We start from the raw sequence: 26,296 nt of genomic DNA, 5'->3' as shown, positions 1-26,296 counted from the left end.
TCAAGCAACTGCAGAAAGCAATGCAAGGGTTAAAGAGACAAAAGTTAGAAATGGAAAACCTAAAGACATGTCAAGGCAAAATGCCTGAGCATCCAATGAGCAGTGCCTGTAGTAAGTGTTCTTAGTACCAGGAAGGGTGTTTCAGAGTGGGTGGGACTGTTTTGAGTTCTTCCTGGAGCAGGGGGACCAAAAAGCATGGGAAGGTTTGGCAAGGTGGAATTTCTTTTATAATTTCAAATAAATGTCCTTTTGAACCTATTTGTCTATCTTTAATTCAAATTTTTGTTTAGATGGCATTCTGTAATCCTATGCTATGTCTGTTCTCTGTCTTTTCTACAAACCTTTCCTCACCTTTGCAAACAATAAAAAAAAAGCCTCCAATCAGAGACTCCAAGGGGTCAGTATTATTGTTCCAAAGAGTCAAAAGGTAATAATCATGAGCCACTTATAAATCCAAGATTACTCCAATTCCGTGCTGAGCCCTGAATGAGATAATGTGTACATGTACGTAATCTCTATCCAGAGTACAGGAGGAAAGCTTGACCAGGAGCCCTGGGTGCACTCTCCCACATGTTTTAAACATAAAATGCTTTAATCTGAACACTTATCAGTGAATAACTAATCCTAGTAAGCACATAACCATGCTTATTTTCTAACTCCTTTGTGGGCCAATAATGAATACAGATAACACAGAAAACAGGCACTGTGGCAAATTTGGACAAATAGAATTTAGAGACAGTGACAGAAAGCTTAGTCAAGCATAATGCTCACAAAACATAAAGCAAAAATCAGGACAAAAAACCATCAAACCTTCCCCAGAGGCTCACGATTTCATAAGAGGGTCTGCCTCTAGAGTCCTTTGGCTTTGTGCGACCTCCTGTTTCCCTAGCTTTCATTTGCACTCCCACAACTAAAAGAAGTTTGGACTATAACACTCATTATATACAGTAGCTACTGAAGCTGCAAGGATACATAAATAAATAAATAAAATGTGTAGGAGATAAAGTTAAAGCCCTGGGCTCATCTATTTCCCCAAGGTTACAATCTGATTGTATTTCCGGTGGGGAAAAAGGCACACACGTATCCCCCTAGAAAACATTTTTTTTTAATATACGAAAAGTAAAGCCAACATACTTTTTTACTTGTACATTTCTCCATTTAAACGGCTATTTGCTACTCATCATGCATGAATAGAAGAATGGGATAAAGTGAACAAAGCACGGATTTCTGTTGTTCCTGCCATGAAAAGTTACAGCAAATAAATTGCACCAGAGGAAAGAATAAACGCAAAAATAACTGAAATCTTTTTATGTAGATGAGGTGAAAAAGCAGGCTCCTTTAGAATTGCTTCTTTAGATTATAATAGCAATTTATGTTGAAAGTCACTATGACAGATCAGCCCATAATTTATTTCAAGAAGTCAGACTAGCAAGATCAAGTGTCCTGTAGGTGGTACTTCATCTTACCGCATTAAAACAGTCTTCCCAAATGTAACAGATAACCTCAACTGCTGTGCCCTGTAAGCAAGCAGAAAATTATGTAAATCTGATTTCCTTACTATGCGTGTGCTATCTCTTTAAAGCTTACTAAATCATATCCAGATTTGTAAACACAAAAGCACTGGATCCAAGATACATTTGCTTTTCAAACACTCAGAATGAGAAAAGGTACTTTGCAGGGTATAATTGAAAAATTCCTATCTGTTTTCAAAAGCTAACAAATCAACGGTTGTGTGAGATTAAAAAAAAAAATACAAAACATCACCTCAACTTATTATGGGCTTAATTGCTTCCTCATAATGGAGTGTGACAATGTGATTGCAGTAAGAATAGCACCTGCTTTGAAAATCCCGTATCAAAGAAGGGCCGGTGAGGAGGAGCGGAAGCCCACGCGGCAGCCGTGTGGCAGCTCCTCTCCATCCGCTCCTTGGTTTGCACTGCTTCTTACCTCTCTCCTTTAAGCCTCTCTAGGCTCACCGCCGAATAACTGGGGGGTATTCTACTAATGCACCTAAAACAATGTCTGTACCTGTATGCCCCGCATGGCGACTTCAAAGACAAAGAGGCACATGCAGGCAGTTGGGGCTCTGTCTGAGCCCAACTCAGAGACTGTCTTCCTTACAGACACAGAAGCCCCCCGTATGGCCCAGACTGCGCTCTGCTCTCCTGCGTGAGAGAACACAAAGGCTGGGGGCCCGACCGCACAAGCATCTCCAGCCAATAACGGAGCCAAGGGTGGACTGTCCTTTCTGCCTTTGTTCTAAGAAGAAAATTCTTTGACATTAAGGTTAATTGGTTACGTTCCTGCCTATTATGGATTTGCATTTATTTGCATTAACGTAGCTTAATCTTTTTTGTTAAATATATGTCTAATTCTACATATTCTTTGACCAAAAATTTTTTACTTTGTGTTTAGAGCAGGGGAGGAAATCCTTTACTTCTTTTCTTTTTTTGTTTTTAAATATGTTAGTCTTTATTTACTTTTTTAAATGTTATTTTATTTATTTAGATGCGATTTTTTGGGGGGAGATAATTAGGTTTATTTATTTACTTATTTTTAGAGGCGGTACTGGAGATTGAACCCAGGACCTCATGCATGCTAAGCACGCGCTCTACCACTTGAGCTATACCCTCCCCTCTCCTTTACTTTTTCTGTAAAGAGTTGACCAAGGGCAATACATCAATAGATTAAAAGATATTTAAATTACTAGCTATGTTTCAAGTTAATAGACATGTATAGTATTTCAGGCACCTTTTAAAAATGAGATTAAGAAAAACAAACTCTGTTTCCAATTCCTGGCATATAGTAGGTACTTAAATGTTGAGTGAATGAGTTATATTCAATAAATTTCAGTAAGCAAACAAACATACATTTTGGTTCTCTATTAATGAATTGTGTCAGCTGTAAAATAAGTTAATACTCCATTCTAACTCCAACACTCCAGAATTTTAAGCAGTAGACTGATTCAATGATATAAAGAGTGTTCTGCACTTAGATTTGGTATGAGCCATACAAAGATGATGGCCAACAAAGACAGTAGGACAAATAATGAGAGATGTGCTCCAAGGGAATTATTCAGCCAAACATAAGAACACACAGAGAGACTGACCACACACACACACACACTCACACAAATCCCTCATATGTAACAACGATTCAGAGACACACACAGACACATTGAAAGGGCAAAGGGAAACAGAAATATAATTACTGGCAGAGAGGAAGGCAGCCCCAGCATATGTGTTTATAGGATAACGCTGCAAAAGACTGCAAGTGCCCTCTTGTAATTTTCACAGCAGAAGACATGGATGGCGATGCCAGCTTTTGGTGCTTGTGCTTCTGGCAAAATACATTAATAAGCTAAGGTGCATGTTTAATCTGTGGGCTGAAGGTTTCCACACCTGATGTACAGGCAGCCTGTGTTGAGTCCCATCCTAAATAGTGCACTTGCAGTAACAGTGTTCAAACCAAAGCTTCTCAAAAATTAAAGGACTTGACTTTATTTACCTATAAAACTGCTATGAGGGTAAGACACTGAGGATAAGCTTGAATCTTAAATGCTGAGGATATAATGCCAATGTGCTTGCACTGAAAGACACAGCTAAAGGAGAAGGAATGATTTCCATGTTTGAGGACCTCTGGGACTTCAGCAAAATAATAAGACCTCCCATGTTTAAGTATTGTTCTACAAATACATATACATATGTACACTGATAAATTTATTTAATTCTCACAACTGTCTATATGATTTTCCCCTTTTTGCAGATGGGGCATACTGATACACATAAGCACTGGGGATCTGTTTTAAACACTGGGTCTATGTAGTTTTAAGACCTTTGCTCTTAACCATTTTACTATGCTGCCCCTCAGAGATAAGCAAACAATATAAAGGTTAGAAGATTTTTAGAAAAAGATCTGCCATTAAAAACAAACAAACTACCTTTGGGTTTCTCTAATAAAGCAAAGGATACTTTAAAAATCTTTGTCACCTACAGGTAATAAAGCCTTTTGAAGACTTCTCTCTCACACACAAACCAGGATGAATTAATGACCTTGGCAGGATCAACACAATAATTTTTTGGTTCTGTGATTCAGAGGTAACATCTAGGTAATTTTAGAATTTCTTTCCATAAACCACATTGACTAAACAGCTGATACTGGCAGGCACAGCTATGTTATTTTCAGTGAACTTAGATTCAAGGAACAATCTGTTTCTAAAGAAGGAACAAACCCAATATTTAAATGGATTATTTTGTAAGTCAGAAATATATATCACTATGTACCATGGTAGTTTTTAAAAATTATTTTTAAGGTAAAATTAAGACCCCCAAAAGGCTAAGAGACATGCAAAGTCCAAGTCACATTTCATTTTTAATTCAAATGCTCAGTGGATTGCACAATGAAATCCTTATCAGTGAAGGATGGGCCGAGTAAACTTCTTTTTGTTAGTAGCTTGAGCCGAATCACCCAGAGCCAGTGGCCCCCGAGGCAGTCTGTCCAGAAAGCCATCCTTCAAATGCTTTCTCCGTCTGCGAGGTCCACTGTACAACGCGTACCATTTTGCTATCGCCTTGGGAGCTCTCTAGCCATTCCTAGACACACCCATACCTCATTATCCTGCAGCCAGACAAATGGCAGCAATCAGAACATCTTGGTAGGGAAGACACACTATGGTATGGTTGAGAAGGCCCTTCCATTTTAAAAACTATTGTTTTGTAATGCTTAAGACTTTCCCAAAGTGATCTTCACATGGAAACTTTGTGTTTTCTCTCATTTCAAAGTGATTCTGTAAGAGGAAATATTTAAGAAATCTCTTCTGTTTTAAAGTGAAAAGGTCCTTGTGGATTACCCTTGCTTATTTGTGAAGGATTCTCTGGGAGGATAATTTACACTTATTACTCAACCAAGTATTTCGAGTGCCTATGAGGTTCAAGGCCCTTTGCCAGCTCAGTCTTGGTCTCGGCCCCTCTTCTTAGGATGCTAAGTGACTGGAAGGGCAGGTAAAGCAAATGCACGAGTAAATGTTACACAGGCGCCAGGTCCCACCTCTCCTACCACCGCAGGGCTGCCGTCCACGACTGGAGCTGCAGTGTCAAGGGGAGGCAAGGTCCTGCTGTTCCGCTTGGACAGTGAGCTTGCTCTGTCACACTTCGGCCATTGTGGCTTTTGATTCCTGGTTCGCAGACACCTTTCCTCTGGGCTTTTGCCTCGTTGGGCCCGTTTCGGCCTCAGCCCCTTCCCCTGGGTTTTGCCCTGGTATGTCCTCCCCCCCCCCCCCCCCGTAGCTCTCTGCTCTTTCATCTCGGGGCTCAACGAGGCGACTGGCAGGCGCAACGTGCCTTTGTGCTTTTCATGTGAAATTAAATTTCATGTTTTAGATTTTTAAAAATGGAATTGGAAATTTTTTTTCGTATTAAAGCAGTCATACTGTATTCTCAATCTAAAACTTTTAGATTATCCAAATGTGCCAAAGTCCTTACAGCACAGAGTTGCTTATAAAACATCCACATTTTAGCGTGGATACAGAAAGTATATAAATACAGAAAGTATATAAATCTCACACGTTACTAAATTTTCACAAGTGGTGTGTCTCATAGCTTTTTTTTAATAGCTGTGACTCTCCATGTAAGAATAAAAATAGGAGCAATTATTTTTTGTAACCAGCCAATAGATGCATATTCCCTGGCATTGTTTAGATGCACTCAAAACCCACAAATAATGATTTCAAAGCAAATAAAAATGCATCTGGAAATATGATGCAGGTATAAATCATGAATCCAGTTTATTTAGAGTTAAAATACACAAAAAGTGCAGTTTGAATATAGTAAAAAAAAATGGCTATAAGTTTCCAATTTTTCTGATGAAATGTGCACTGATAGAAGAAGAGGAGATGAAAAATGTCTACTCAAGATCCTCCTGCAGGACGTTGGTGATCAAGCCTCTTCATCGTTTCTAATATTTCACCTACTGACTATAAAATGCCAGCTCTAAAACCAGGCTTGCAGTTAGCTCGTCTGTTTAGAAAACTCTCTTATCTTTTAAGTCTTTCAAAGTTTTACTCAGGTTGAAATCAAATCAGGCATTCTTTTTACCTAGCTGAATTTCTCTAGGATTTTTCTCATACTATGCCATATCAGAAGTAATTTTAGGATTAAAGGTGAATTTGTAGCCCTAAAAACAGAGTTAATCATTTTGATTGTACTCAGAGAAAAATTGAACAGTCTGTAGAAATTCCATACTCCTATTTTGAAGGTGTTTTATCTGAAGGGAAGAGGATCAATATTTCTTTTCTTTCTTTCATTCACCCATCTGTCCAATTAGTCAATCATTCATTCAACAGTCATTTATTAAATACCCACTATTATTCTAACACTACATAAGCACTAGGGATACAGCAGTGAACAAATGTTTCTTGCCATCAGGGAACTTACATGCAGGCAGGGAAGGGGAGGACAATCAATCTCAGGTGATGATAAATGTTAAGAAGCTAAAATAAGATAAGGGAACAGAAAGGGAATGGAAAAGAAGGGTCCTGATATTTCGTATGATCAAGAATTGGGAGACTTTTACCAAAAATCTGAATAAAGTAACAACATGAGCCACAAAAATATTTGAGGGAAAATTGTATAAAGCAGAGGGACCATTAGCACTAATGCCCCAAGGCAGGAGCATACTTGGTATGTTTAAAAATAACAGTAAATTAGAATGGCTGGAGTACAATCAGAGAGTCCAGTGAGACGGTGATTGGAAGAGAGAAGGTTGTAGAACTTGGGACAGTATCATACAGGCCCCAGTGAGAACTTTGGGTTTTATTTTTAGTGAGACCGGAAGCTACTGGATGGTTTTGGGCAGAGGAGTGACAAGTTTGAAATATATCACTCAAGATCTTTGTGGTAGAGGGTAGGTTAAGATGAGGGCACATGGGAAACTAGGGAGACAAATCAGGAGTCCACAGCAATAGTCCAAAGGAGACGCCTGTTTTAGTAGTTGCTTTTAAGGAATTTTCAAAGTGGACAGCAATCACTGTGCTCCACACTACCTGAAAAGTCCCTGTGTGATGAAGAAGTGTGACTCCCGGGGCCCAGTGTGCACGTGGAACAGAGAGACTCTCTTTCTCTGCAAGCTTCAAAGTTTGTTGTTACTGGTAATAAGCATGGTGGTTCTCTGTATTCCAAAACGACCTCATAAGCAAACAGAAACAACTGAAAATATATTTTACTAAAAAATAATTTTTAGTGAAATACATTTTTGAAAAATTGAAGTCATATTGAGGTTGTGGAATCAGTAATGAGCCAATAAGTTAGAAATAAGTCCTGTTTCAATGGCCGATCAAAGTGTATTTATATATATATTTAAGTATATGTTCATTCAAAAGCTTTAAACAAAAATTATTATAGCCCTACAAACATGGTAGGTACATGATGTTATAAATACATGGCTCAGAGAATGGCTTTAAGAACATGAAATATATTTACCTGTATAAAATTAACCAGTAAAAATTATTGTAAAACTCTATTATTTCATTTCCATGGAATGTCTAGCATAGGCAAATCCATAGAGACAGAAAGATCAGTGGTTGCTTACGGCTGGGAGGGATGGGAGGCTGAGAGGTGGTGCTAGGCAGAGGGTATGGGGTTTCTTTAATGGGCAATAAACATGTTCTAAAATTGATTGTGCTGATGGGCGCACAACCCCATGACTACATATACAGTTGACCCTTGCACAATATGGGTTTAAACTGCATGGGTCCACTTAAATATGGATTTTTTTCAATCAGTACTATAGTGCTACATGATGTGTACTTGACTGAATCCGTGCATGCAGAACCAGGGCTCCAGAAGGCCAACAATAAAGTAATATTTGAATTTTCGCACAGGTAAGGGGTTGGCCACCCTAACCCCCGCGTTGTTCAAAGCCCAACTGTACTGAAAACCATAAAATTGTACCCTTGCAATAGGTGAACTGTATGGTGTGAATTATTTCTCAATAAAACTGTTACCCCAAAAATGATGATAAAACTGATGAAGTCTCACCTATATAAAGCAACGGTCACGTAAATTCATGTTCATAAAAGAAGCCAGCATGTCACTCCACTTTGCATTTATCAATGGCCAGGCTCATCTATATGTTTTATATTTTCTCTTTGGGAAGACCGGGGAGAAGGGGAGGCCCGATTAAGCATGAACTCTTTCAAAAGAAAAATGTATCAGTAATTGTTAATTGACTATCATTTATCATTAATAAACAACCGCTCGTGGGAAATTAAGTGTCAGAATTTGTGCTTGTCTTAGATATGCCTAGAAGACTTTTTGAAGTATCCTTCTTGCTTATGGTAAATTTCAGGCAAGGAGAGAGCTCTCCAAGTCCAACATCAAGAAAAGAAAGTAGGACTTTCCTTAAGTCAAGAAAGGAGACCTATAATGAACATACACTTCCCCAAGCAAAACTGCCTTTCAGAGGCTTCTTAAGAATTCTCCTTATTAGTAATAAATCTTTATCTGGAGATTCTTTCTCTCTGGGGCTGCATGCCCTGTTGGACATGGTTCTTACATCTATTTCTATTAGCAGTAGTTGCCAATCTGTGGTTCACACCAGTTCCCAACCAAATTACAATGCTCATTGAGAGTTTCGATAGTAGTAAGATCAATGCGTGTAAACTGTTTGGGTAGATTTGAGGAAGCATAAATATTCTTTATGAGCCTGTAGGCAAAGACTGCTGAGGTTGGTGGTGTAGAAATGACACAGTAATGAGTGTTCTGATATCTGGGGTTATGCTTAAATTTTGTGTCACGAATTAACCGATCTTATGCAGAGTTATTTAGAACTGCTTCTTTTCCAAACTCCTAGAAAACTTCCCTATTGTGAAGCATTTCTATCAGATTATAATGATACTTCAAATGTGATGAATCCAATCCTAGCACCTTCTTTTTTCCCCCCCGTGGTGCTGAAAATCTAGTCTGCATAACAATATGCTCTCTAAACAAACAAAATTGCCTTCTCATCCCACTGAAAAGAAGGATGAAGAACCACTTTCAGAGCAATAAAGAAAAGGGTTTGTTGTTGTTGTGTTGTTTTGTTTTGTTTCAGGTTGAAAAAGTACCCAGGCGCAATAGTATTTTGTACTGGTTTGGGGCATCAGACAAAAGGTGGTCCTGGATTAGGGTGCTGTCATGAACTGGTCTCAGTCCAAGCTCATCATTCTGGTTGTCCATGGGGCCTAGACATCTCATACAGACTATCACGGTGAACTGGGGCAGGCATTCTTGAGAGAGCACCTGGTCCATTCTATGCTCTTATGGCTGGAACCTGAACATGCCGATCTGGAAGATGGGCAAGTGTCCCTGGCCAGTGGTGACACAGTGGAAACCTGGCCTGTTCTTGGGACGCTCCCAGGAAGAGCAGGCTGTCGAGACTAGGAACGTACATGGACAGGGGCTTACTTATGTTTTTGGCTAGAGGGTGTTTCTTTTTGTCCTGCTTTGACCAGTCAATAGCTGTTCACTATCTTAGTTTCAATTCACAAGAAAATCAAAGTCCCCCAACAGACTTTCCAAGTGAACAAACCTCTCAATCCCATTTTCTCAAATCTTCACTCCTGATTTCATTTTCTATCCCTGTTTTTATTCTTCTCCAAATTACTTCTACTAATCACGTTTTTCTAGCACGATACAGGGCTGTGATCAATTCTGAGCAGGGCTCTGTGTATTAGAAGATCAACTCATTGTACAGAAGTGAAAACTGAGAAAGGTTGAGTGGGAAAAGTAACTGCGGAGGAAGGAGCAAAAGCGTAAAGTGTGACTATAACTTATTGGTTGGGTTTCTAGGGCTTGAATAGAATTTCACCTTTTCCCTCAATAAATTGTAAAATTTACTGCCTACTTCCACCCACCACTAATGCCATATGCTTTCCTTACTATGCTCCACTAAGGTCCTAAACAGGAGTCTGGCTGAGAGAGTCTCCGTTTTCCTTGCATAGACTTCCTTAGTACTTCTGTAACTTTTTAGAAAAATCAGTGTTTCCTGCATTGTTTTACCGTTGTCTGATTATCCATCTCTGTGCCCCGGCTTGTAAATCTACTGATAAGAGGTGCCGTGTGCCGTCCATCACGGTTTCACCTGCAGTACCTACCACCACGTCGTGGCCTAGTAGGTACTAAACATTTTTGATGGACTAAAATAAGTATCTTCAGCCACAATATATTGTACCGTATTCTACAGGTAAATTAATACATTTTGTTAGTTGATAAACATGACAACTGATGATTTACTATGAAGCGAGAACTACTGAGTTACCAGTAAATTCTCGTGAGCATGACTTGTCTAGGTGTAATTCTGCCTGCCAACAACCGGAGCCTGTGATAAACAATAAAATAGTTGCTATTTGGTGCATATGGTTTTATTTTGATTATAGATCTGTCTCCAAAGTATAATTTCTATCCATTTTCACCACACAAAAGTACAGATGGGCTCTGATACACAAAAAAAAATTCCACAGTAATCAACATATTGAGGTCACTTCTCACTACTTTTTAAAAATGCAGTTGTTACAAGACTCATGGAATAGGATTTTATTCAGAAAAGAACACCATTGAATCCTTTAGACCCTTGCCATTTCTGGGCTCCAGTAACTTCAACATCAGCTGGAACTTGCTAGAAATGTAGAATGTCAGGCCTTGCGCCAGACTATTGAATCAGGATGTGCCTTTTAACAAGATTTCCAGGTGATTCAAATACACATTAAAGTTTGAGAGGCACTACCTTAGGTCTTTATTTTTGTCATTGGAATTAGAAATGTCATATTTATAGAATTGAAAGGATAAAATCTTGTTGTGTCTGAATTTGATTGGTTCTGCAACCTCAATCAGCTTAGTTGATGCAGGTGAGCAATGTAGTAAGGTGCTGAATATTAACGCTTCCATACAATCAGAATCATGGAAACATACTGGTCACCCAGATTTTGAGATAACATAAAGCAGTCAGTTAAAAGGTACATTTATAGGGTACTCATTGAGCACAGAAATTTAGGTGAGGCTCTCCAAGTCATAACGAATGAATGTATTTCTTAGAAGACATGTTTCTAAGTGCCTACAGTTGAATATAGGAGACATATGTCCAAAATCATCATCATACAAAGAAGCCAGAATATACTTTTCCCAGGCAAAATGCATGGCCCAGTCTGGGTCTGTAATCAACCATGCGACCAATACCAACTCCTCTGAGATCAGTGTGGCAGAGGACAGAAAAGAGTCAGATATCAGGACACAAAATCATAAAGATGTACACATACCCCGGTGTGGCAGCTTGTATTACTGGCCCCAGTCCTTTAGCCCTCCCAGTATCCATGCCCTTTGCCATGAACTTTTCAGGGCCTCCCACTGTGGGTAGTATGTGCCTCCCTGACTCATGACTTTGGTTCAGCTATGAGATTTGCTTTAGTCAATGACATGAGATAGAAATGACAATGTGCCACTTCTGACCCCTGGCATCAAAAGAACTTAGTGAACTCTGATGGCACAAGTGCATGAAGCAAGGCTGGGGAGATGAGCAGAGGCCAGAGCAATGGTAACAGAACTGGATTTTGCTTTTAGTGATCATGAGTTTTTAAGGAATCTCGCTCTGCTCACTAGCACAGCTATATGAATGCATGTTATCACCTAGGCTAGATTTTTAACTCCTTGGGGATGGGAATCTATAAGATCTATCATTGAATACTTCCATGGAAGCACAAGGTGGGTGTTTGGTAAATATGCCCAGAGGTAACTGAAATGGTTACATGTGTTAATATGTTATCAAGAACACAATAGGGACAAACATTTACAAAAAAAAGCTATAATCTAATTTTACAGGGTTTTCACCTGTAAGAGTGAAGAGACTGTTTTATCCTGCCCATAACTTTTGTACTTTCTTGGAGATGGGAATCTAAACTATTCAACACTGACTATTCTCCGTACTTAGCACAAGGTTGATATTTGGTAAGTATGCCACATGGTAACCAGAATGAGCACATGTAATTAATTGTAAGCTGATATTTTTTTAACAATTGCTGATTATTACATCCTATAAAAGAAACTGAATCATAAAAAGCATAGTGTTCATTGACCATATTAGGAACTACATTTCCATGATTTACTTTGAAAAAAAATCACCTCTATATAAATGCATTAGCAAATAGTGCTCTCACATGTCACACGAACATTCAAATGTGTAGCATTAGAAAATACTTTAGATGTTTAAAATCACTTTTTAAAAAAAACTGGATATTATATGCTTCTTTTTTATCTTCAATAAACAACACAGGAAAATTTTGCCATTGTTAAATAACTAGACATTTTAACCTCACATGGCACAAACCCAGCAAGCTGTTAAAGCCGCAGTGGCAGTAAGCCAGGGTAATGGGCATTAGTCATGGCAGAAAAGCTTAAGACAAAAAAGTGGGAAGGTTTCGAAACAACACCAGGAATCCCCCTGCTGGTCCTTGTTTTGCCTCCCACCTTTTGTCAGAAACAGCTGAGGGTTACTGTGAACAGTCATCTTCCTACACGGTTACAGGTCTGAGTGTTCAGGGAAAATCCTATGTTCCTTCTCCCTCTCTGTTCAGGACTCCACTGTGTGCAGGCTGATCTGTGGCCGGTACACTCTAAGGCTCAGCCGGCGGTGGGGAGGGGTGGAGAGAGGCCAGAACTGATGACTCCCACCACCAAGGGGATATTTATTTACCCTGGGCCTCCTGTTGGATCTGGGAGCAGGGTCCCGAAAGCTGGCGGTTTTACCTATTTGTGTCCTTTCTCTTCAGCTATGTAAATCTTAGAGTTATTTATTTATGCATCAAATATTTACTGGCTGTTTACTCACCCTTGAAATTCCTTTGTGAGCCTCTCCTCCAGCAGAAAGGCCTCGCAGAGCTCTCTGAAGCTCAGTGATCCATTCCTCCCCACAATGGCTCTCGCCTTTACTTCTTGTCCTACTTATTTGGCACTTAAAAACAGCATTGCCTTCGAATGCCTTCTACTTAAAATTTACATCGAAACCTTTCATTAGATCCACTTTTATTAATCATATATTATCTCCCCAGTTAAAATGTTGTTGAGGGGCAGAAATGTTTCTCATCCATCTTTGTGTCCCCACAACACTTAGTGCAAAACAGCCATCAAAGCATATTTGTTGATCAAATGCATGCATGAATGAATGAATGAATGGCTTTGTAAGCATCATTCATTAATTCTTTCATTTAGTTATACAGTGTCTGTTCTTGTGAAGCACATATTCCAACTGGAAAAAGCTCACATTCTTGTATTTCTATCATGCAGAAATATTTCATCTAATGCTAAATTTTTTATAATTTGTGAGGAGCATACATTAATTACTTTTTTTCTAGTGGACTTAGTAATGCTCATGTGATGTTTATAGTTTATAGAAGATGGTGATCTACAGCCAACTCTTGATTAACTGATGTACAGAGTTTCTAGATTTTTTCATTAGCACCTTCAACCGTGTTGGAGGATAAAATGAGTAGTTAATTTCCATTTCTGTTGTCAAGAATTGTTGTTGTAAAGTTGATAGAGAGACGAGGGGCCTATCCCTATTGATTTACGAGACTCTTGAACACCACCTGTGAACATCATTTATGCATTTGATTCTTGAATCAATAATTATCAGTAACTTGAGAATTGTGTACTATATTTACAGATTCGCACTAGCAGGTGTGGAATAACATCCTGCGCTTTCTCCTGTATCATTACTAGGGTTTAATTATAGAAAACCTGGCTCCCAAAATCGAAAGTTTTCAAATTTTTACATGTTTTCAAGATATGAAGATTGTTATAATCAGAGAATATGAGGATTCTTTTCCTATCATTTCCAACTTTTTATTTTAAAGTTCTGCTGTACAGGTTATTTGATGGTTGTAACTACTCAACTCTGTCATGAGAACACAAATGCATGCACAGACAATACGAAAATCAATGGGCATGCCTACGTTCCAATAAAACTTTATTTCCTAACACTGAAATTTTAATTTTATGTAACTTTTGATTTTTGAAAACCATTTGAAAATCTAAAAACCATTTTTACCTGAAGGGCCACACAAGAACAGGAAGTCTGGCTGCCTGTTTGTCCACGACCATGTCTGTCTGTGGCTACTTTGGCGCTGCTCCTGCAGCAGAATTGAGTGCTTGTAAGAGAGACCATAAGGCCCACAAGCCAGAGCTGTTCACTGTTTGGCTCTTCAAAAAAGAGTTTGCCAAGCCCTGGTTTAGACAGTCACACATTTCCATCAAGAAGCAGTAAGTATGCAAATGACATTCTGTACAAAGTACAAAAAAACCAAAACAAAACCCACAGTTTTTGCCCTAAAGGCAACAAACATCTTAACATAATAATATTTATGAGCTCAAAGAACACATTTTGAGCAGCTGCTATGTGCTGAGCACTATTCTAAGCATCAGAGATACCACTGCCCAGGCATGAATGGACAGACTCCGTCTTCCTGGAGTTTACATTTTTGGATGAGAGCAACACATAAACATGCACACGCACAACGCATGCACGTCATGTATAGTCACCATGATTCCCACAAATACTTCTGACTTGTGAGCAAAACTGACAAATGACAGAAGCAGTACCAACAGTCCTCTTTTAGGGTTATCCAGGCTCGATGCTACCAGGCAGCCCATTTGAACTTGAGTTGGGGTTAATGACTTATCATGAAGAAAAACTTAAACCTTGTCTTCTCAGAAACTATAATAAATCAAGGAGAAAATACAAACTTAAGGTTAAGACAGCCTCAATGTAATTTTTCTAACTGGCTTAATCTACTGAAACTCTCATAAAGCAACAATTGTAGATAATGGGGCAATAAAATTAGAGAAATTTGGAATTCTCCATGGAGCCCAAGAGATAAAAATCTCTAAATATTGTTGTGCTTGAAGTTAGTTGAGGGTTTATGTCTTTAGAGGAGGATGTTGATGGACTAAAAAACTGAATTAGAAGTGATGCCTGGACACAGGGTAAGTGCTCTGCTTGGAGTCGACACACGGACGCCTCAGTGTTCTAACTCTAGAAGCATTCTCAAAGCAAGAAACTTCAATCTAAACTGAGGAGACCTGAGAGGAATTCGATTTATGATATTGGGTAAAGAAGACCCAGGAAATACGGCTTTATACAAATATGGAAAGTATACAGCTTTAAACAAAAATGGAAAGCCCCAATATGTGTAGTCTCATGTTTTGGAAAGCATTTGGCTTCCTGATGGGAACCTGCCTGGGAGAAGTCCATGGGCAAGTCCAATGTTGCAGGCATGGTTATGTGAGCTACTGGACACTCCCAACAACATTTAGTAAATGCTCTGTCCAGTGTGGTTCTGTGGTGCAGAACCTCTGTCACTTGATTTCCTGGCTTTCTGTTATAAGAACTGAAATGGAATGGAAAAAAAAGGGAAAAGAGATCATAGCATATCTTTTGAAATTGTCCATCATAATTTTACACTACTTATTAGACTGTCCTTTGTAACAAATTGTCAAAATAGCACTAACACAAACACTTCCATTATTTTAAAATAGTTAAGACAACTCAGAATATAAAATCTGAATCATGCTACTGTAAAGAGTTGTAAGTATAGAAGACTTCACATGGCCTTTGGAGCATCTATGACCACATTAGAAGATATTTTTCTTTTTACTAGAAGCCATGCTGCCTCATTTGAGATGAGCTCATTGGAAATCATTTCACAGAAAACCGTGAGGAAGAGGAAATAGGAGGCATTTCACATCAGTTGTGCACCAAATAGATTTCTGTTTAGTTTGTTCTGAGACAACCGTCTCAGAAAACAGTGCTGGAGAGGGTTTGTGTTGCTTTAGGAGGAAAAAGCTATATTTTCTTAAATGTCATCAAATAGTGAATTGTTTCACAAAATCAGGAGGCAAGCCTCTACAATGTGCTCATTATTTTGAGCAAGAAAAATGAATTATTTTTGACAAGACTGACTTTTAAGAATTGCACACAATACTACTGAGAAGGGGAAATAATTCAAAACTGACATGTTTTACAAGGATTATGTCCCTGTGACCAATTTAAGTAACTAGAAATTTAGTTGCCATGTTAGATTTTTAATTAAAGATGACCATATTAGGCTGTTGTATGTTCATAATAGAAACTGGTTGCTCATATTCCTTTATTCTTTTAATGTAAACTTTTCTAATTGAAATAGAACAGAAGTGTGCATAAATTGTAACTGTATAGCATGATAGATTTTCACAAGGGAAATATATCCATACAAATGGCACCCAGCTCAAGAGGTACCCCTAAAGCCATTGTGTTCCCCTTTCTAGTAACTAAGCAAATTCCTAAGAGTAATCACTATGTTGACTTCTAATTGTGGCAGTGTTTAAATAAATGGAATCAAATAATATACACGCTTTTGTGTCTGACTTATTTTCACTTATGTTTGTGAATTCACTCATGATGTTGTGTGTAACTGGGGTTCATTCATTCTCATTGCTGTGTAAGACTCCATTGTACAAATATACCACAGCTTGTTGATCGATTCTACTGATGGACACTTGGGTTGTTTCTAGTTTTGGGCTATTACGGGTAACAGTACTTTGTGCATTCTTGTATATAACTCTCGGTGAACATACGCCTTCGTTTCTGTAGGTATGACCAGAAGCGGAACTGCTAGGTCACGGGGCAGGAATACGTTCAGCTTAGCTGATACTGTCAACTGCAGGTTTCCCAAATGGCTGTGCCAGTTGACACTCTCACTCAAGTGTCTGAGAATGCTGTTTGACCATGGCCAAGCATTGCACTGTTTTGTCTTTTCTATTTTAGCCATTTTGATGGTTCTGGAGAGGTTTCAACTTGCGATTTTAATCTGCATTTACCTGATGACTAATGCCATTGAGTGTCTTTTCATACCTTTATTGACTATTTGGAGATACTCCTTTGTGAAGTGCCTAGTCACATATTTTTAGATTTTCCTATTGCATGGTCTGCCTCAATCTTATTGTTTATAGGAATTCAAGATACGAGTCCTTTGTTGGATATATGTATTGCAAATATCTTTTGCAAAAGTGTGGTTTGCCTTTTTACTTTTTATGACGTCTTGTGTCATATTATTGAATAGAGGCATTGTCACTTTTTTAATAGCTTCAGTTATTATTTTTCACTTCCTCACCCATTATAGTAAAACACATTGTGTGTCCAAGTCTAATGAAGCCCCACGTAGGACGATCTATTTAATCAATATCCTCAAGCTTGGTCCATATTCCAAAATTCCATTTAGGAATTTTGTCCCAAAGATTTGATTAAAAAATTCAGGCTACATAATATGTGTTCCACCTTTTAAATCATCAAATTAATTTGGTCCTAGTGTTTTACTTTGTAATTAATTATTTAAGTTAATATTTATTTATTTTAAACATTTTTTATTGAGTTATAGTCATTTTACAATATGACCTTTTTCTATTTTCAATATCAAGAAATGGTCAAAAGACTTGAAGATCATTGAAAATAAAAATAATGACATTTTACTGGCTTTATGAGCATGCAGCTCTCATATGCAGTATCTCTGTGCCACAGCCTCCTAATTCACTATATTTGACTCTTTGGAGTCATATTTTGCATTATCCCTTCTGCAGTTTCTGCTCCGCCCTCATGTAATATACTCTCTTCCCTACTACCAGATATATCTCTAAAAATGTGCATTGACATAAAACACTTTTTGGGTCCAAACACTGGGATAAAATTCAAGCCCCTTGCTTCCAGCACATGAGACCATGAATAATATGGTAGCTTTTCCTCCAATCACTTGGCTTGAAGTTCCCTGAACAGCCAGGGGTGGCATCCTTCTGCTCTTAAAATGACTTTACTCCCAGTTTTTTTTTTTTTTTTTTCCCTTTCTCCTGAACTCTGACTCCTTTAAATCTCTGTCCCTAGACCTTTGAAAAGCCTTCCTTGACCTTCCTAAACACAGTTAATTCCACAAATGTTTGCACATAACACATACTTATCTCCCTGTTTATACATTTTTCTTCCAGAAAGACTGTGATGTTTCAGACAGAGACAGTTGCCTGATTCATTTTTGTGTTTACAATGCCTAGAATGGGCCGAGCAGAATGGTCCTGTATGCCTATTGAATGAGTAAATGAATGAACTATTCGTTCCTCTTTTTTTCCTTTTCCAAAATTCTTCAAAAATATCAGTACAATTTTGTCACAGAAATTATATCTCCTACAATAAGGAGTAATTAAAAGATAAAAAATAAGATATGTTTGCTCTAGAGACTAGAAGAAGAAACCCTTGAATAAACTTGCATTTTTGATATTTTCACAGGGCTGAACAATAACCCTATGGGAAAGAACAAAATGACCCAAGAGAACAGTATAAAGTTTTTCCTTTTGTCCTCTTGGCCAAGAGAAGCCTTGTTTACTGGTTGTTGAAAGATTGTTTAGAAATTTTAGTATCTGGTTCCTTTGGTCAGTGCTGAAAGACAGTGTTGAAAGGACAGCAGTAAGGCTTAGCAGAGCTTAGAAGAAAGAGATGGCTTGCAGTGCCTGCTGAAAAAAAATGGTCATTATTCCTTGTGCCCTGTCAGATAAGAGAAGTCCTTGGTAAGTAGCGGCTGAAAGAGATTAAAGAAAATGATGCAACAGTCCAGAAACAGAAAACTTGGACAGCAGGTGGTAGGGCGCGGTCTCCCAGTGGATGCAGGGCAAACTTAACAAAAAATACAGTCTGACAAAAATGCAAAGAAGATTAAGGCACTCCCCAACTTAGACATTATTTATACAGTTAGCTCCAACAGCACCATAGTAAACATTCTAAGTTACTTCAAGAAGAGCTCTCTGGAAGCTTTGATTACAGTGACAACTGCACAATAAAAGGGCATAGGATAAAAATCTCATTACTTCCCCCTTTTTTTCCCTCTTTCAAAAGGCTTATAATATGGTTTGACGCTATGTCTTTGTCAAATTTATTTGAGTTGTCAGAGAGTAATATGAGATTGTCACAGAGATAGTCTGAAGGCATAATGCTCTCATTCACGTGTAAGTGCCATGTTATAATCTGCACCGCCCATGAGATGTAGATGTCAGATGCTTCATTCAGTCAGTGGCTCTTCTCAACTCTAAAAACTCTAATCTGATCATAGAAGAATTCATATTCACTACTGCAATATCAAGACTGAGAGAGGTATAAGAAAGAGTTAATGCAAAAATCCCATCATCCATATGGAAATTTTATTGCTGCACAATAGAAGCCAGCCCGATTGGGAACTGACACTATTTACATTGACTAAAATTATATCCAGTGGTATCTACGGTTACATTTTTCAACCATCATCACTGTGGAAAAATAAAACAAAACCGCATTCAAGGCTGTTACTTGGATAGAGAGGTCATAGAAACCATCTCTGAATTTTTTAACTTGGAAGACAGGCCTTGTTGATAGTATTAACTTTAAGTTAGGTTCTGTGAACTATTATGCAGTGACAGATAAAGAGAACTGTAACTCAATTTTAGGAATGGAACTTAAGAGCTTAATCTAAGTTCAATTTACTAAATTATGTGCCAACATCATTTGAGTAGCATTTCAAGTTTATAACACAATTCCATGTATGTTACAGCACTCAGTTCTCACAAGTTTTTAGGCAAGCTTTATTATTTCTCCCACTTTATAGATGGTGAAAGCTCAGGGAAATTCACTGATGTGCTCAGGGTTATATAGTCATTAAATCAAACCCATATTTCAGAACCCCAAATCCTGAACCACATTATTAAATACAGTTGTCTCATACAGTTGAATACTGCCTTTCTTTTTTCTTTGTATTCTTGATGAATACAAGCCTGGAATATAATTTTTTAATAGATTAATTTTTATACTTGCTATTTATTTTCAAAATTTTCAGAAATTGGAATTTTATATACAATATTATTTTTTACCAGCAAGATATCGTTCTGTCATTAATTCAGTACACAGCAAAATCTACGGCATATCAAGGCAGGATGTGATATATTATTTAAGCTGTAAATACTGTACATAACCAAAATATGAGAGACGTTTTCTCAAGAGGGGTTGTTAATACGTAATTCTAAAAGTTGATTTAATGTCAATAGTAATTATCTTTGAGGGTTGAAGATATGAGTGACCTTTTTTCTTTTATGTTTCTATATTTTCCAGATAATCTCTAATGGCTTTGTAATATGCATAAGATTGAAAAATACATGTTTTAAAAGAAACGATGTGGCCTCCTTATGGTCTTCAGTGTGTTTTAAATCTTTGACCTGGTCTAACCTCTACTGTATTGGAATTCAGAGAAAAGTCCAATTCTTACCCCGTCTTCTCCAGACCAGGAAGTATCTTTAATTTCTTAGTCAATTACACCAGTTGGGCACTTGGAAGATGCCCCTTCTGCCCCAAAGTACTTCAGGGCTCTCTCAGGTAGGTCAGGTCCGCTTGTCCAAGATAGGACCTTAACAGAAGTTCTTAAATTGTTCTAGAACTGTTTTAACAAAAGTCTGAGTTCACTTTCTTTAGCCAAGTCTACAGGGAAAAAACAATCCCCAGAGAGAGCCAGTGGAACCAAGGGGCACCCAGTAGGTACTACACACTTCATAGCAGGTGGTTCCACTACTCATTCCACTGCCTGACCGTTGATACTGAGGCCAGTACTGTGCATACGGAATAGCCAGAGCTCTGTCACTGTCCTCGAGGAGACTGCGTGAAAACTGTGCGACTAGGTTTACAACAGCAAGTATTTAAGGGTCCTTTAAAAAAAGATATTTTAAATCTGATTATGCCCATTAAAAATATTCAACAATCCTATTCTATACTCTAGTACATAATCTCGAAAAAAAAAATGAGTCTCAAGTGTGATTTTATTTTTGAACATGCAATCTTCACTAGACTGTGAATTCCTCCAGGGCAGAGTCCATATTTTACATACCTTTACACCCACACCCTATCCTCCAGCAACAGAAGGGCCTCAAAATTACCAGCCGAGTTAGATGAATAAATTGCATTCAAACATCATGATGCAGTCTTCCATGTTACACTGCAAATAGTTTTAATTTACTATGGGGAAAAACAGTAGTTCCTGATACCCAATAAATTGTGCCAATTTATGTACCAACCCCAATACACACACACACACACCCCTTTGCACACATACTTACACTCACAGTTAGCATGAACCACCTTTTATTTTTCTTCTTTTAAAGACCTATTTGGATGGCTAATTCTCATACCATTCAATTTTCCTAGTGCAGAAATGCAAAGATAAGACTCCATGATGTTGCTATACATGAAAGTCCACAAAATGTCTTCAACAGGGGTTTCCACAGGGGCAAGATGAAAAATTGTTTCTAGACATACTCATACAGAGTAGGAGAAAATACTTCGTGAAGACATGATTCGTTGAGGGAAAAATGGACTTGGGTAGTCATTAAACCTACACCCCTGTCACAAAGTTAAATAGAGTTCATACTGTTCTCTCAGTGGTGGTTTTGAAGCCCATTTTGACTGACATGCCCCCAAAGCTTTTTTTTCTGGCCACCAGATCACATTAACACTGCCTACCATTTATCAAATTATGACGTTTCAGAGAAATGAAGGTAGTTGTTAATGAGAAAATATTGGAGCCCATTCATTTCAAACAACTAAGAAAAGTGCATAAAAAGTAATTGCAGGGAATATACAACCGATAATAGTGCTAGCTCCAACAATGTCACTTGTACTAACAACCTTTATAAAAATACCTATAGCAGATTTATTTCAGTAGCATAAACACTGGAGAGTCCTTTGACTTCCAAGAAGATGAAATAATATGTAGGTAATGAATACATAAGTTTTATTTCCATAACCGAAAGTATTTCACCACTTCAAGAAGTATTTATGAGACAAATTACTGGAATAGTGCAGAATTAAATTTGGTTTTATATAGCATCTTTCATACCCCAAGTATCTCAATAGCTTTTTGAAAGTACAGAAATGCAGTGACAATTGGAAACTGAAGAAGCTATTATGCATTTAAGGGCAGATGATAGAGGCTGGGATTTGGAGACGTGCTTTATGGATTCAGGGAACAGGATGTTCCCCCACTCATCCTTTACCAGTTCTGTGTCATCTTTATGTTTTACCTGAGCGGCAACCCAGGGCATGGAGCGGAGCTTTAGAGCAGTAGCTCCTTTGATCATAAAGTAACCTGTCTCTGGGTTGCAGGGACAGGTTGCACGCAGTGTTAGATAGCTTTGGTTACAGGACTTGAATTTCTCCAGCCTCTAGCCCTGGTCATGAGTAAGTCATCATACTTGGCATAGACTATCCAGTGTAAAATGCCATTCAATTCCTGGGATATAAATAAACCTGCATTTAATTTCATGAGAAAACAGTAGTGACTCGGTCAAGTTTTTTGGCCAAGATGGTCAAGAATTGGAAAAAATCAGAGACAAATTGGCTTTTCATGTGATGGAATTACAGCTTACACCAGGCTGGAGAAAGGCCTGAAATAACACCAGCTTTTTCAATAAGACGTGGGGAAAAGAAATGCAAACAAGTGCTCTTGCCCTTCGTGATATTTCATGCGGCAGAACTGTTTGTAACTGGAAAGTATTGTTCATGTCAGAGTGAAATTTCCAGGGAAATGAAAAGCTAATAAGGATCAGCATGAAATCTGGAATGGTTCTGAGCAGACTGTTCGCTGACAGGGAACAGTACTAAACGGAGAAAGCCCTAATCCCGTAGGGGAAAGGTTAGAAATCAGAATTGTACACAAAAGAAGTAACCTCTGCCCTTGTCCTTTACTCTAAACAAAGCCACAATTATGCTGCAAATGTTATTCTCACATTTATCCACAAAAACTGGTGACTGACGACTGACCCGCCACACACCATTTTCCTTTTTTTTCTTCTCTTCAGCCTCAATTCATGAGTTCACTTTATTTTTGGACTTAAAACTTATTCTAGAGACTGAATTTCTCGATTTGTCAGGAATATTCAGAGTCTCAGTTTACTCTTGGCCACCTTTAACAGCGACTCTCTGTCCATCAACATCAAATGACAATTGAAATTACTCATCTTTTTCACCAACTTTAAACATCTCCTGTGCATTTTTGTGTTTAAGAAATTCTTACAAGGGAGGATTTCCTGCTTTCCTCTTCTTTCAAGCTTATGATGCTATGTCTATTGTCATATATTCTGGATCCCACTTTTTTTTTTATTTGATTCAGCTACTTGTCTCATTATTTGATGGGCAGAGTCTGAGACATCCATAAGATCTTCCACATAGATACTGTTCAAGGCATTATTTCTACTCGCTGACATTTTCTCATCCTCCGACATTCAATCACATGTCTTTGAAACACCTTTTAATTTGTCTTTTGGGACATGGGTCTGTTAGGTAGGTTAGATAGAAATGAGCACTGGGCAGGGGGAGAGGAAGGGAAAAGGAACCATCCAGAGTGCAAGGAACCTGAGCTGTCAATCAACCAGAGTGCAGGGAACTTGAGTTGTCAATCAATCAATCATTTAATCAATCAATCAATCATTTAATCAATCAATCACGAAATCAGGATATAAAAACAGGAGGAAGGAGGAAGTGGCTCCATTATTCCTCTCTGGGATCGGCCTGCTCCCAATTCTAGGGAGTGTGCTATCTTTCAATTTTTTTTTTTACTTCACTAATAAAAACCTTGTTTATATCATGCTTTTTGTTTCTCGTCAAAAATTCTTTTTTGGGGGTGACTAAGAACTGAGATAATTCTTTTTTTCCTTTTCCTGGTAACAGGTCCTCTACAATTTACTCAAATATCCAGCTTTCCCCATAGAATTTCTTTTATTTACCTTCTACTCCTACAATGTGGATCCCAAAACTCTGAGTTTGGGTACGAAATACTCGTGAGGAGCATGGGAAAACTGAAAGAGTGTAACATTTGTGACCAGAAGACCTAGCTTCAGGCTTTGGCTCTGCCACTTCCTTTGTAAGCTTGGATAAATCACTCCTCTCTATTGTCTTGTCAGGAAAATGAAGGTGCTCAGACCATCTGCCCTCCCTACACCACAGGGTGAACTGGGGGGTCAAATGTGACAACAAATGCAATGAGGCTTTGTAAACTACTGTAGTGGACATTGGATGTTTCTCCTTGCTCAGCATCCTTTCTTAGGACGTCATTCCTTCCCTCTCTCAACTTGTGGTTTGAGGGGGGGCTCTAGCCTCCTTCAGCCCTACCCTGGGGGGAAGGCATGCTTCCAAGTTTGGCCAATCAGATCCCATGTCAGTTGCCTCAGGGACAGACACCGCTGCAGGTGAGGCTGTAGGCTGTCTGCCAGGAGCTTAAATATCGAGTAACAGTTAGGAGTGATTTATTGAGTGAGCTCAATGATGGCATTCTGAAGAAGTCATCCATTATTTTCTACGATGTAGATTCCAAGAACTAATTGCTATCCTAGTGCAAAGACAGGTTTTTCAATATTCTCTACAAGTCCAGGAGAAACCCAGTATTCAACCCAAAGAAACAATAGTGTCGAGGTTGGAAAACCTTGCCCTAGAGCCTAGCAGATAAGCTTGGTGCATAATGTATTTATTCTTTTACTCCTGACTCTCTCAGTAAGTATTAACTGAATGGCTAAATGACTGAATAAATGAATGCAGGTGATCAGATGGAAATCTAATATCGTTTACAACTTATTTAAGTTCATCTTTTTCAAAGGTGGTACTTACGGTCTTCTGACAATCAGGCTGTTGTTCTTATTTGCACTTTCTTTGTTACCTTTTCATGCCTCTAAATTATAGTTCTTAATTTATAATTCATCACTGTCAAGTCATAAATTTATTTTCTTATCTTCTTTCCATTTTCTGTGACTCATAAGCCCCAAAACATGAAACTTCAGGTTATAGCATGTGTATGCGTCTCTGCTAGACGATGAAGTATTGTCTGAACCTCCCTCAGAAATACCAGTTGGTTCAGAATTTCAAAATGCAGATCTTCCTCGACTTATAATGGGATTATGTCTTGGTGAACCCATCATAATCTGAAAATAGCCCAAGTTGGAAATGTATCTAATACACCTAACCTACAGAGCATCATAGCTTAGCCTAATTTATCTTAAATGTGCTCAGAACACTTACATTAGCCTACAGTTGGGCAAAATTATCTAACACGAAGCCTATTATATAATAAAATGTTGACTATCTCCTGTAATTTATTGAATACGGTCCTGAAAGTGAAAACCAGAATGGCTGTGTGGGTACAGAGCGGTTGTAAGTGTATCGGTGGTTTACCCATGTGGTCGTGTGGCTGACTGGGAGCTGTGGCTCGCTGCCACCGCCCAGCATCATGAGATAGTGTGTGCTGCAGACCCCTAGCCCAGGAAAAATCACAGTTCAGAATCTGAAGTACAGTTTCTACTTATTGCATATCGTTTTTGCAACATTGTAAAGTCAAAATATCATTAAGCCAAACCATCACAATATCATTAAGCAGGGGACTGAACGTATGGAGAAAAGTCCCTTAATTATATATAACAAGCACTTTTTCAATGAAGACAGGTATATTCGTAATTCTCAGAAAATGGGATTAAAAATAATCATGGAAAACACCGTAACGAAAATTCAAACTGGAGTTAAATTAGAAGACTTCTAAGACTTCTTTAAGGTTTAAAAAATATAGTTACATACTTGCTCCAGTACAACATAGAAAGATACACATTGAGGGACTTTATGAAACGTGCTGTGAGATATCTGAACCCAGAAGGGAATCATGGCTAGGTTTCAGCAAGGGCACTTTTCGAAGAGCGGAGGCTCTGACTGCCGGCCCCTCTGTTCAGAGGGTGGGTGGGGAGCCTGTTGTCCAGCATTACGAGGTGTGTGCAGGATCGCTCAGACTGGGACAGCCTAGACTGTCCTGGAAGATAGTAAGTGTGCCTTAGTTGTTTATTATTCCGCACAATGGCTGGCTCATGGCCAAGTCTTCCTCACATGTTTGTAGGATAGTTCCCAGGCTGCTATGACACAAAACTGTGGGAAGTTGAGAGGAATGAGACTTCTCTGTACAGAGGCATGTGGTAAAAACGGTGGTAATGTTCACAGGTGCTGGTGGTAACTAGCTGTGTGTCTTCTAAGAAATCTGTGGGATTTTCCATTTCCTTTGCCTCTGAAAGTCTTCCGTTCTGGGAAGCTCCTCAGATCTAGGTAAACTAGGAGTTGGTCGCTCTGTCTTGCTTCCCTGATTGGTTTCTACTGGAAGCACAAATACCTTCCCTTGGTGTCAGACATATTCTTACATCTCTTCCTTCCTTCCTTCTCTCTC

General features: G+C 38.5%; 1 protein-coding gene across 1 annotated transcript in view; it reads right to left on the bottom strand.

Annotated features, from left to right (window-relative positions):
• NEGR1 (neuronal growth regulator 1) overlaps positions 1-26,296 on the bottom strand; it is a 779,253-nt gene that overhangs the window by 23,648 nt on the left and 729,309 nt on the right. The window lies entirely within an intron of this gene.

Source organism: Camelus bactrianus, chromosome 13, assembly GCF_048773025.1.
Source record: "Camelus bactrianus isolate YW-2024 breed Bactrian camel chromosome 13, ASM4877302v1, whole genome shotgun sequence".
In the NCBI taxonomy this organism is placed as follows: Eukaryota; Metazoa; Chordata; class Mammalia; order Artiodactyla; family Camelidae; genus Camelus; species Camelus bactrianus.
Note: the sequence above shows the minus strand (reverse complement) of the source record. Positions and strands in the feature narration are given on the sequence as shown.